This window comes from Fukomys damarensis, unplaced genomic scaffold, assembly GCF_012274545.1.
Source record: "Fukomys damarensis isolate Sample0158 unplaced genomic scaffold, DMR_v1.0_HiC HiC_scaffold_39, whole genome shotgun sequence".
Lineage (NCBI taxonomy): Eukaryota > Metazoa > Chordata > Mammalia > Rodentia > Bathyergidae > Fukomys > Fukomys damarensis.
Window position 1 is genome coordinate 126,684,035 of NW_022900951.1, and position 12,727 is coordinate 126,696,761.

Here is a 12,727-nt window from a genome sequence, read left to right on the forward strand (position 1 = left end):
TTTTTTTTTTTTTTTTTTTTTTTTTTTTTGTACCAGGGATCGAACTCAGGTCCTTGCACTTGGCGAGGCAGGCAGCGGAACCACTGAGCAGAATCCCTGGCCCTCAACCTTATCTTTTTATGGTAGTTATACTCCACTGTATATAAATACCATATTCAGAAAATGAACTCTTCAGTTGAAATCTATTTTCCTTTTTAAAAATCTGTTTCCTTTTTATTGTCACTTACTGGTGGTCTCTAATTCCTCTCCTAAATGCCAGCCCCTAAAACTGATGAAGCTACTTCTCGGGGTCTCTCTCCTCCCATTTAACCATTCCTTCAACTGTTCCTTGACATTAATTCTTAATATACACATTCAAAGGCCCTCTTGAGAGATGCCACCCAGGATACACTGCTGTGTGCCAGTAGGCAAGATGATTTCAACTATTTCATCTTGCTCTTTGAGGCCAGTGCCTCAGTTATTGTCATTCTACCTATCAAATGAGGCCGAGTTTTGTACTGTTGTGGTATGTGTGTCCATGTCCCCCAAAAGCCTCAAGTGGTCATAGGTGGGTCTTATTGGAGGTGGCTGGATCTAGGGGGTGTGAATATGGGTTAAGGGTGTGTGATACGAAGCTCTGGGTGAGGATAGTCCCACCATGGGTGTGGGTAGCACCACACATAAAAGCTGCTGCTGCTTCTGCTGTTCCGCGGCTCCCTGCTTCCTGCATACTACGCCATGGACTGTGTCTCTTCTGCGATGCCTGTCTGCCGTGCCTCCCTGCAGTGGAGCCCGCTGACTATGGACTGAAGCCTCTACAAACTGTGAGCTGAAATGAACCTCTCCTCCTTTAATTTAGGGTATTGGGTATTTTGTCTCAGCAACAAAAAAAGTAACTAAGCCATGTATCATCTGAAAATGCAGTCTACATCACATCTGAGTCTTGATTCAAACTGGAGACATGAATTCTAAAGATAAAACACGTCACTCAAGAGAGCTTCCCCACTGAGCAGGGACCTAGGAGCTATTGCACCAGTGTCCCTCACCCCACCCTCAACCACAGTCTTGGCAATGAGTACAGTTGGGAAAGGAGGAAGAGCTTCTGTTAATTTGAGAGATGAGACTAGAGCAGTGGCTCCTGACTAGGCATTTCTGTCTCAGTTGAGTGTGTGACACAATGATAGGGTTGTGTCATTATGAAAAGTCACTTAGCAGAGCAGGTTTCTATCAAACAAGTGGGTTGCAGTTGTAGGTTTCCTGTGTTCCTGTTCTAGTTCCCTGGAACTGTACCCATGAGGGCCCTCTACCTACATATCCCCATTGTTGAGGACCAGCCATGATGTACATAGCTTGGAGAGGCCCAGGCCACAGCCCCGCAGTGCCCAGCCCGGTGCTAACTTGCCTGGGAAACAGACAAGCACGACTTCCGGGCTGTGTGGAAGCCACAGAAGGCGCTCCTGAGTCAGAGGGCATCTGCTGAGGGTGACATACAACACAGACCTCCTGGTCTGGGGAAGGACCTGGACTTGTGCCCCTTGGAGGTGCTAAACTCGGTCCCTATCTGGTGTCCTAAGTTTACTACAGTCGCTGTCCCGGGATAGCACACTACCCACTCCCCTGAGCTCCTTTCCAATGAATCAGAGCAGGCCCACTGTGGAGTTCATCAGAGCTCATACACGAGACAGTTTCCTCCTGGTCCCCACGGCACCCTGAATGTGGTTTCTGTCCCTTTCCTTTATCCCCGTCGCTCTCCCCACAGGTATTCGGGAGACTGAAGAGCTCCCGATGCCTTGTGTGCTGTCTGCTGGAGTCTGCTGTTTGCTCATGGGTGTCTTTACCTGTGCAGTTCCTCCGTGGAACACATTCCTCTCGTCAAGCTTCTTCCACGCACGGCATCTTCTCCCTGGAAGGATCCCAGTGCCTTCTACATAGTTCTGTGCCAAGAGTGCTTCTGTTCCAGCGGAAACCCTGTGCTCTCTGAATCCTGCTGGGGACTGTCCTCATCGTGGGCCCTGCCAGTAGGGCCTATGCATAAGGCCTTCTTCCCAACAGGGCCCTTGACAGAGATGCATTGCTTAGTGAGCCTTGCTAACAGTGTCTGATTTTCTTTCTTTCAAAGGAGAACATGATTTTTATTCTGTTCCACTAATATCTGCTCTAATCCTTAATATGTCTTACATTTTACTTACTTTGGGTTTAGTTTGCTATTTTTAAAACATTTGTTATTAGTCCATGTTTCCAGTATAAAATGTTTAAATTCATCTTAGGGAATAGCTGCATGTACTTAACATATCTTAATTCTATTTATTCCTCTTCTCCTCCCCTCCCCTCTCCTGTTTCTAGATCCTTTTCCATTTGCAAAAATGAATTATTTCCTATTGTCTATCTTTTTTTGGAAATTATTTAAACTTCTAGTTTTTCATATAAGAAAAGTTAAGTGATATTTAAATTTGTGTGTCTGTTTATTTCACAGTATGGTCTCAAAGAGCATCCATTTTTCTATGGATGACTCAGATTTATCCTTCTTCATGGCAGAGTACTCCATTATGTATAAATACTACATTTTCTTTATCCATTCATCTGTTGATGGCCATATGGAATACTTCCAAGATTTAGCTATTTTGAATTATACTGCTGTATACCATAGGTGAAAGGGGGGTTCGTGTGCCCTTTCGGTGCCCCTTACCCAATTAGGCCACTCACGCACCGAGAGGTCCGGCAGGAGATCTTTATTGTAGGGAGGTGAGCAGGAGGCAGGAAGGTAGAGAGAGAGAGAGAGAGAGAGAGGAGGAAGAAGAAGCAGAAGGAGAGAGAAGAACAAAGAAAGGAAGGTCCTTTTATCAGTTTTGGGGTGGGCTATTGCTTATTTATGAGGAGTGAGCTACTTTTAACCTATCACAGGCCAGATTGCTTTTATGGGCCCAGTCCTGCAGACACAGGTTTCAACTTTCCTGGACCACTGTGGCCTTGCGGGGGAGGAAACCAGAGATAAGGGCATGAGGTCATTTTAGGAGCCAAGAGGTACCAGGAGAATGCAGCCTGTGAGGCGGCGTCACAGCATACTTTAACATGATCAATTCCCTAACAATAGGTATGCATATTTTGCTGAGATATGATGTCTAACTCTTTAACAGAGAGCACTGGGAAAGCTGAGTGTATGTCGGGAGTGATTCTACACAATTTGAGGGGGGAGTCATTTCACAATTAAAATCATGATTAGGCCTGGTTCTCTTGCCTACAGGCCTGCTACAGCATATCAAGCCCTAACTCCATTTTGCCTCCAGTCACAGCTAGACCTCAATGGTCCGGTGAAGCTAACTGATGCTCCAGGACAGGATTACGCCAGCTGGAGACACCCTGGGGGGAATCAAATCTTTGCCTTCATCGCTCCTCACTGTTCTAAGATTTTCACATCTGGTTGCCCTCTGAGCCACCTGTTACAGGCATGCATATGCAGAAGACTGGCTCTAGACCCACATCTATTATCTTGCCCCCAAACAAAATCAAAATGGATCAAAGACACATGCTAAAACAGAAACAATCTGCTTGAAGGTAAAACAGGTAAAAGTCTAGATGACATAGGCACAGGAAATAGCATCAAGAATCAACAGTTTGCTCCCCCTCTTTCATTTTTATTTCCTCATTCTGCTTGAAGTTCACAGTATGCTCTTTCTTCCAAGTTACTTAGGGTATAAAGTTAGGCTTCCGCTGCATGCTCGCTTTCTTTTTCACTCATCTCAGAAGATTTTTAATTTCCCTTGTGATCTCTTTGCCCCATTGGTTAAGAGTGTATTGCATCACGTGGATTTCCAGACTTTCTGTTACTGATTTTTAATCTCATTCTGTGGCAGCTGGAGGGTAGGCATGACTTTGGTCCCTTTCAAGTGAAGGGACCTCGAGATTTGCCCTCGATGTGTTCTTGCTGGTTCTACGCTGCCCTCTCCCTTGGCAGCCTATCCTTGAGAAGTACCTTTTTCTGCTCGTCACTTCCGAAGCCCACTGTGCACGGTGCTCTGGGTTTACATGCCGTCTTTACAAGAACCTACTCAGACCAACTTCTACTTGTCTGAGCTGTCCAGTTTTGCGTGGGGTTTGATGTGGCACAATATGCTCTGCTTCCGGGTCCCCTGTCTACCCATTGATGCTGTCCTTTTTGGTCAACACTTTGAGGTACCAATTGGTCAGTCATTCAACAAGCATTAGTGGGTATCTGTTTTCTAGCAGTATACTAGATGTGAAGATCCTCTGACAGTAAAGTAGACCCATTTCAGGGACCCGCAGAGCTTCCAGCAGAAGGGGAGAGAACAATAGACCAAATATTCCACAGCTAAATACCACTGCGGCAAGAAAACCTGCAGGAGGAGGAAAATGCTATCCTACCCTATTCTGAGCTGGTTGGTCAGGAAAACTTTTCACGAGATGATATTTGGCTTGAGTTTGAGTTTGCTGCACTCAAGGACGTGTAACTTGGATGTTCGAGTCAGGATGATGTCCCAGGAGTGGTGATTCTGAGCTGAAACCTAAAGAGGGAGAAGTGCTCATCCATCCACTGAACGATTGGAATAATTCCTGAGTGCCCACCGTGGGCCACACCCTGCACTGGTCCCTGAGAGGTCCACGCATAGAGAATGCCTGCCGAGGGAAGCAGTGGGCATAAGTGGAAAAGCCCAGTAGGCTGAAACAGACAAGGACATAGTGTTTGCGCTGTTGGGTTTCAGTCTTGCTTTGGTCTGATTTCTTCCCACTCCTATATTCCTTTATTTTGCAGTGGGGATGTTTATTTACCCTGTGTCACTGGCGTGGGTGTATGTAACTTGTTTTTGGATTTTATAGAGTCTCACAGCTGAGTTTACCCTGAACCTCAGAGGAACTTTGAGCTTTGACTTTTGAGCAGTGTTGAAACAACTAAGACTTTGGGGACCCTCAGAGAGTGCGTTTTTTCATTGAGGGATGTGAGCCTTTGGGGGCCAGGAGCAGAAATGCTATAGTTGACATCTGGAATGTTGCCCTAATGCCCATAGGTTAAATCTGTGCTCCCCAGTGTGGTGCTACTGATAGGGGATGGAATCTTTAAGAGGCAGGGCTGGTGGGAGGTCTCCCACACTTGGAAGGTGAGAGTGAGATTCTAGCCCTCTTTTTCAGTTTCACACCCTAGCCATGATGGTCGCAGGTTCACCCCACCATATGTCCATGCCACGGTGTGCTGCCCACCCCACAAGAGTCCTGCATGCACTAGGTCTGCCTGATCATGGGTTGAAATCTCCAAAACTGTCAGCCAAAATAATTCTTCTCCTTGTGAATTGATTATTCTAGGTGTTTGTTACAGAAATGGAAAACTAACAGAACATGTAGGGGATTTGGCCAAGCGGTGAATGGTTAAACTGTGGGGCCAAAAGCACACAGGCTCTGAGAGGAGTGACTGGTTAAGCAGGAAGTTTAGATGAGCGAGGCATACTGTATCTGGCTATTGTCCTTCCCCTTTTCCCAAGCAAAACTGCCTAGCCTTGGGACAGCTCCTTGCCCAAACTATTTTTCTTCTGCTCTTTTCACTTCCACTGTTATTCTAAATAGAAGCCAGAGAGTTCATGGCTTCAGGGCTTCTCCTGGAAGTCTCCTTAATTCTGTGTGCTTTTGGTTGAGACAGCCCCTCTGAGTTTCTCTGTCACTGAACTAAGTCTCGTGTCCAAGTAATCGCTCACCCTCTGTGACGCCAGTCACAATCTGTGACAAGCAAGACTTTGGGCTTGGACTTTGAATAACACGGAACACATTAGACTTTAGGAGCTCAGACTGCATTGCTAGACAGACATAAAACTTTGAGGGCTGGGCGTGAAATGCTACAGTGTTGATATGGAATTCCTCTTGAAAACCCATGTGTTAAAAAGCGTGGTCTTCTCTTGGTGCTGTTTCGAAGTGGTGAATCTAAGAGGCAGGTTCTAATGGAGGTCTTCAGTCCCTGGGGATGGACCCTCCTGGGGAGTAATGCAGCCCCGCCTCTCCTCCTCTTTAGGTTTCACTTCCCAGCCATGAGGAGCAATTTTGCTCCATCACACACACCTGCCACGAAGTGCTGCCTTGCCACAGACCCAAAAGCAATGGGACCAGCTGATCAGGCCTGAAACCTCTAAAACTATGAGCCGAAATAACTCTTGTAATAAGTTATCTCAGATATTTGCTGCAAAGATGGAAAACTGTCTAACACACTATGGCCAATATTAGAAGTCTTTCTATCTGCAGTGGCTTTGGCCTCTCCAACTCCATGGGAGGGAAAAGACCCTGTATTGCCTGAAGAAATAAGGTGGTCGCCAGGGAAAATGGTACTGATTCTTCTCAGGACACACTCCTACTATGGTTCCTTGCTTCTAGACTTATAACTGGACTCAAGTACCAGCAGGGCCCTAGAGATGAGTTACACAGTATGAGTCATGAAGAGGTATACTTCATTTCAAAATAGCTACTTGAGTTTTCTAATTTATACAGGCAAAATATGTGGGAATCAATGTTAAGGGTTTAGAGTAAAGGTAGAAGGAACATAAAGTCGGATCAGATTGGATTTATTGACATGGGCTTGCTATGCTAAGATTTTGTGCTGGAAAGGACTGCAATAGTTTGTCAACTGGCTTAAATATGGATCAAAAGATGGCCCAATGTAAACAAGTTGGAAGTGCCCAGTCTCCCTCCGTTTCATGTAATGGAAAGTAGGCTTAAGGATCTTGAAATGTTAGAGAGGGTTTGTTACTTAAGACCTATTCAGTCTTTCTGAGGGGATCTACAAAACATACCTTCCAGTAGTACTTTAAGAAATACATTTGACGGGGGAGGTTTGGCATTGCTGAAGAGTTCTGTGATCAGTCTTTCCTCCTGACTAGACCACACAGTGGGAAAAACGACCACTTCACTGGAAAACCTGAAGGCGGAAGAATCAGATCCTGGGGTGGGAGAGAGCAGTTTGCAGCACTTGATTGCCAGAGGCGAGTGGGTGTGGTTACTGTAATGAATAGCAGAAGCAAAATAGCTGGCAGGATCATCCAAGGCGAAAGGGTAGTTGTTGCATCTGGCTTCTCCCAACCAAGAAGAGGCTCAATGCCTTGCGGATCTATTTGGATTTTGATGAGAACATATTCTTCACTTGCATGGGTCATTCAGGCCATTTACTGAGTATCTGGAAAAGTTTCTAGTTTTGACTGGAACCCAGCACAGGGGAGGATCTGAAATAGGTCCAGTCCACCGTGCAGGCTGCACTGCCCCTTGGGTCATCTGGTCCAGCAGCTCCAGTGGTGCTCAGAGTCTCAGTGGCAGACAGGAATGCTGTTTGGGTCACTTAGCAGGCCCCTGTAGGTGTGTTATAATGCATATCTTTAGGACTTTGGAACAGTCAAAAGAACAAACCGCACTCAGTCTACATCTCTTTGGGGTAAGGGATTCAGGTATTTTCAGTTGTATGCAGGACACTTTCAGCATGAAGACAGAATTATGATCTTGTTATTAGATTTATTTGGAAGTTCAGTGTAGTTTCAGGAGATGTCTATGGGTCCCAAGTTGAGAAGGGGTGTGTGGACCTGTGATGGGTAACTTTATGTGTCAACCTGACCAGGCTGGTGAGTAGAATGTTATTTCTGAAAGTGTCTGTGAGGGTGTTGCCAGAAGAGGTTAGTGAAGAAGACTGCATTTCCCCAGGGTGGGTCCCTTGAGGGGAGACTACAGACTTCAGACTTGGAGGCTTACACCAAGTGCCCCTCAGTAGCCCTCCAGCCCTGTACTGGGACTGGCACCATCAGCTCCTGTGTGCTTCTTGGGCCTTTGGACTGAGACTGGAGGCCAAACATTTGAGATGAGGGCCAGTTTGCGATGAGGGAAAAATCTGTTCCAGGTCAGTCTCTTTGGCCTATGGATGGCTGTGTCCTTCCTGTGTCCCTTTATATCATCTTCTCTGTGTGGGTATCTCTGTGTCCTAAGTTTTTCTTTTCATAAGAGCACCATCACACTGGATTAGGGCCCACCTCAGTGACCTTATATTTTAATGAGTGCCACCTTAAAGACCCTATCTCTAAATGATGTTGCATTCTGAGATGCCAGGCATTGGAATTCCAACAGACCAATTTGGGGGAGGGAATGCAATTCAGCCCATGCCGGCAGCTCTTTAGAGTCATTTTCTGTAACATCAAACAATGGGAAATGTTATAATCATTGCTATTTTCTGGGAACATGAGACAGGCATGAAATTTAGCCTTGCTGTTGGGCAGCTGGGACTAGTTCAGGCTCTGGCAGCCAGAGCACTGTCAGGACAGGGTCATGCTGGCTCATGAAGCAGGGTCTCCACCAGGCTCCACGAGAAGGGCAGAGGGTCTGGAAGATAGTACCCTTGGGAGGGGCTGTATGCTAAATGACAGAGGCTACAAGTAGGGGGAAGGCTTGGAGGGCAGAGTGGGTGAGGACAGGCCAGCCTGTCCAGGGAGGACCTGGGGGCCCAGCCTTAGGGAACCTCAGTCCAAGCTCCAGACCAGAGGAAGCAGCTGTGAAGTGTCTGGGCTTGAGCCCTTAGCCAATGTACTCTGACACAGAGGAGCCAGGGGCCTGGGGTGGCATTCCCACATGAATGGTCACATGGTAGGGGAGGGAGACAGGCTGGTTTGTCACTTTTGGAGTTGTCCTGCACTGTGAGAGAGGACCGAGGGCTAGGACTGGGGTGTCTTCTGTGCCAGGCCCAGCACCTGCTAATTGCCATGATGCATTAGCTGGGGTGTGTGTGTGTGTGTGTGTGTGTGACTGCCTAGCATGTGACCATTGTCCTGTCACCCCTTGCTTGGGGGGGGAACTGGGGAAGTGCTGCCCATGGTACCTTCCCCTTCACAAGTGAATACCCAGTCATGCTCCAAGAGTGGGTGATGGGAAGCTGAGAGCAGGTGCTGCTGTGGGGTGAAGTGGCGGGAGAGGTTACAGGAGCTCCTAGCCTGGCCCCTGCCTTCGTCTTGGCCTTGCTGTCTATCTGTGACACGATGTAAACATACATCGCGAGGTCATGAGTCCACATGCATTTACTTTCCAAATAAAATTCAAAGTGAGACATGCTGGCCCTCACCAACCTGGATATGGCTCTGGAGGGAAGCCCAGGGGACAGTCCTATCAACAGGACCACACTCAGTCCTCTGTGCTTGGCCTCACCCACCAGGATGGGGCCCATCAGGTCCCACCACAGCCACAGAAGTGCACTCTAAACCCAGAAGGCTCTGGTTTAGCTGAGTGTTTCGGCCCAGCCCTGGGAGCCAAGGAGAGTAGCTGGAGGGTGGGGTGGGGTGGGTCCCCGGATTATACACAGCCCACCAGAGGAGCCTGTGAGCAGTTTGAGGTGAGCACGATGTAGAATAAAGGTTCTGCCATGGCACTGGCTGGCTAGGAGGGGTGACAGGAACATGAGGCCTGTTGGAGTGGGCCCTGGCCCTGATCTCACTGCTCAGTGTTGGTGGGGAAGCTGCTTGTGCCTCCAATATCTCCTTCCCCATTGCCTCCTTTGCTGCTTTGGGGAGCCTAACACACCTGTTCATATCCATTAAGTAACACACTCACACTCATCTTGTTACAGATTTCTGTTCAGTGATGCAGTCATATCAGGACACATAAGCATCAGGAGCTCTTCAGACCCCCGAATACCTGTGGGGAGAAGGACGGGGAATCAAGGAAAAGGACAGAAACCACATTCAGGGTTCCGTGGGGGCCGGGAGGAAACTGTCTCTCATGGACAGGTTCTGATGAACTCCACAGTGGGCCTGCTCTTACTCATCCGCAAGGAGCTCAGGGGAGCGGGTAGAGTGCTATCCCGGGACAGCGACTGTAGTAAGCTTAGGACACCAGATAGGGACCGAGTTTAGCACCTCCAAGGGGCACAAGTCCAGGTGCTTCCCCAGGCCAGAAGGGCTGCGTGGTGTATGGCCCTCAGCAGGAGTTATCATTTCCCCAAAAGCTCTGTGATCACGGCTTTCTCACACAGCGAGGAAGGCTAAGTCTCTTGCACATTTCTCTGTTCCTGAGGCAGATGAACACCGACCTTGGGCCTGTGGCACCTGTAATCTGGCCCCTCACCAATCTATGCACATCACGGCTGGTCCCCAGCAGCGGCACAGACCTAGTATGCTAAAAGTCATCATCATTTACGGGAAACTCAAATTCACCTGGACTTTGGTATTTTTATGTGCAAAATCTGGTAATCCCAGTCACATGATACTACGGTGGTGTGCACTTTAAAAGAATCAGATCTTTTTTAGGGCGGAAAAAGGGAGACTTTTTGGAAAGCAAAACCAAGGAGCAAGGAGGGAATCTCTCCGCCTCCAGGCCCTGACCATCCAGGAGGTTAGGTGGTTAATGGACCTGCCAGGCGGCCCTCAGAGGACGCAGCAACGGAGGTGGGAGGGGGGCCCCGCTTGCGTGACAGCCTGCAACAGAGGCGCGGAAGGAACTGTCAGGGGCGGCACAGGGCGGCAAGGGCGGGGGGGGGCAGTCTGTCCCGGGACAAGGCTTTCTCCTCAGTCAGTCGGTAGAGTGCCAAGCTCTGTGGGGCTCTCACAATGCCACCAGGAGATTGTCCCCTCTGGTACTGGACTGCAGCTCAGCCAGGAATCTATTCTCCCCTGCCCTTAGCGCTGCCCTCAGGAAGCACTGGATGCCAGATGAGGGCGGAGCACTGCTGATCCTCATGGCCCTGCTCCTGGAGACTGGGATGAAAGTTACTGAAGGTCACAGCTAATGTAAACCCTCTGCTTGTTGAATACCCTTGCCATGCCTGTTGAAAGTGACTAACCTAGGGTATGTGTCGATTTTGGACTCGGTTCTGTTTTATCTCTCCACGTGCTTCGTCTTGTCGCGGGAACGCCACACTGTCCTGACTGCTGTGGTCTCCTACTAAGCTTTTAAATCAGGAATTGAGAGTCTTCCACCTTTTTTCCTTTGGTTTCAAGATTATTTTGATTTCAGAGTCCCCTGGAATTCCCTATGTGAGGATCAGCTTTGGTATTTCTGCCAAAAGGCCATTGGGATATTGCTAAGGATTGAAATTGAACGAGTAGATACATTTGGAGTACATTTCCATCTTAACAAAATGACGTCTTCCTTTCATAACACAGCTTGTCTTTCTACTTATTTGGGTCTGTCTTTATATTTTTAAAAAAGTGTTCTATAGTTCTAAGTGTGTAAATTTTGCATCTCACTGGCTGAACTTGTTCCCGAGTAGTTTACTCTTTCTGATGAAGCTGTAAATAGAATTACTTTCTGAATTTCCTTTGCGTACCGTTCCTTATTAGCGTGTAGGAACACAATTGCGTGTTACATGATGATCTGGCATCCTCAAACTTTACTGAACTCATTAGCTTGAAAGCTTTTTGGTGGATTCCTTAGCATTTTCTCTATATAGGATCATCCCACCTGCAAGAAGAGACAGTCTTATTTGTGACTTTCCAAGCTGGATAGCTTTCATCTATTTTTACTGTGTCATTGCTTTGGCAGGTCCTCCCGGTACAGTGATGCATAAAAATGGTGAAAGTGGGGCTCTTGTCTTGCTGTGATCTGCAGTGGTTAACTGATGGTCAGCTTGAGTGGGGGTGCCCAGCCGAAGGGAGTCAGCGTGGTTCCGGGTGTGGAAGACCCACTCTCAGGAGGAGTGTTGTCAGAATGGTATAAAAGGAGAACGGAAGGGAAGGACTTCCGCTGATTTTCCTCAGAGGAGCTCTGGTCTTGGCCTCCACACTGGGTGTCCTCTCCTGGCTTTCAGAGCAGATTCTGTCTTTTGGCCTGGGGTGCAAAGAAATATCTTTGCATCTTTAGCTTCTAGCGCCAACCCTCCGACCTCACAGCACAGACCCCTCCCTCGGTCTTCCTTCGTAGAGGATCCTTCCTTCGGCCTCCTGATGGGGACTCCTATGGGACATTGCGGTGGGCTCCAGGCCTTTGGCTGGGTCCTTCGGATGTCTGATGTGTGACAGATCTTTCGTACTCTTCTGCATTGGACTGTGGGCGGCCACTGGGGGCCAATCTTGTAAATTTCTGTGTCCTGCATTCAGCCTGATTCAGAGCACTGCAGTCTTTTGGAGAGCCTCGCCCCAGCCCTGCAAACTCTTGTAAGCACTGACTAATACATGATCTTAGGGACAAAGGTGTCATTCTTTCATCATTGAACACGAGGCGAGTGTGGGTCTTTCATAATTGCTTCCGTTCAGGCTGAGGATGTTCCCCTCTTTTCCAAGTTTTCTGGGTGTTTTCTCACAAAAGGGTGTGGGATTTTGCCAAATGCTTTTTCTGCTTTGTTTCAGTTATCTTGTGGTTTGTTTCCTTCATTCTATTCATGTGGTGTATTCCGTTCATTTCTTTTCATCGTTGGACCATTGTAACATTCCTGGAATGAAAGCGATTCGGTTGTGATGTAGCATTCTTTGAATATGCTGCCATCAGGGGTTGTTGTGGCTTATATTCAGATGGCCCCCAAGAGCCTCATGCACGCGTAGGTGGGGCTTCTGGAAGGTGGTTGGCTTGTGCATACAGCTGACTTGCTGTTAGGAGGTGGGGACTGGTGGGAAGAGGCAGGTGAGGTCACTGGGGGCGTGACCCGGAAGGGTTTCACTTCTTCCCTTGCCCCTCCCGTGCTCTCTCTGCTTCCTGTCTGTCAGGCCACGAGCAAATCTCCTACCGGGCTGCTCTGCCGTGTGCCGCTCCCACTTGGAGCCAGTTGGCTATGGACAGAAACACTCCTCTCCTCCTCACAGTT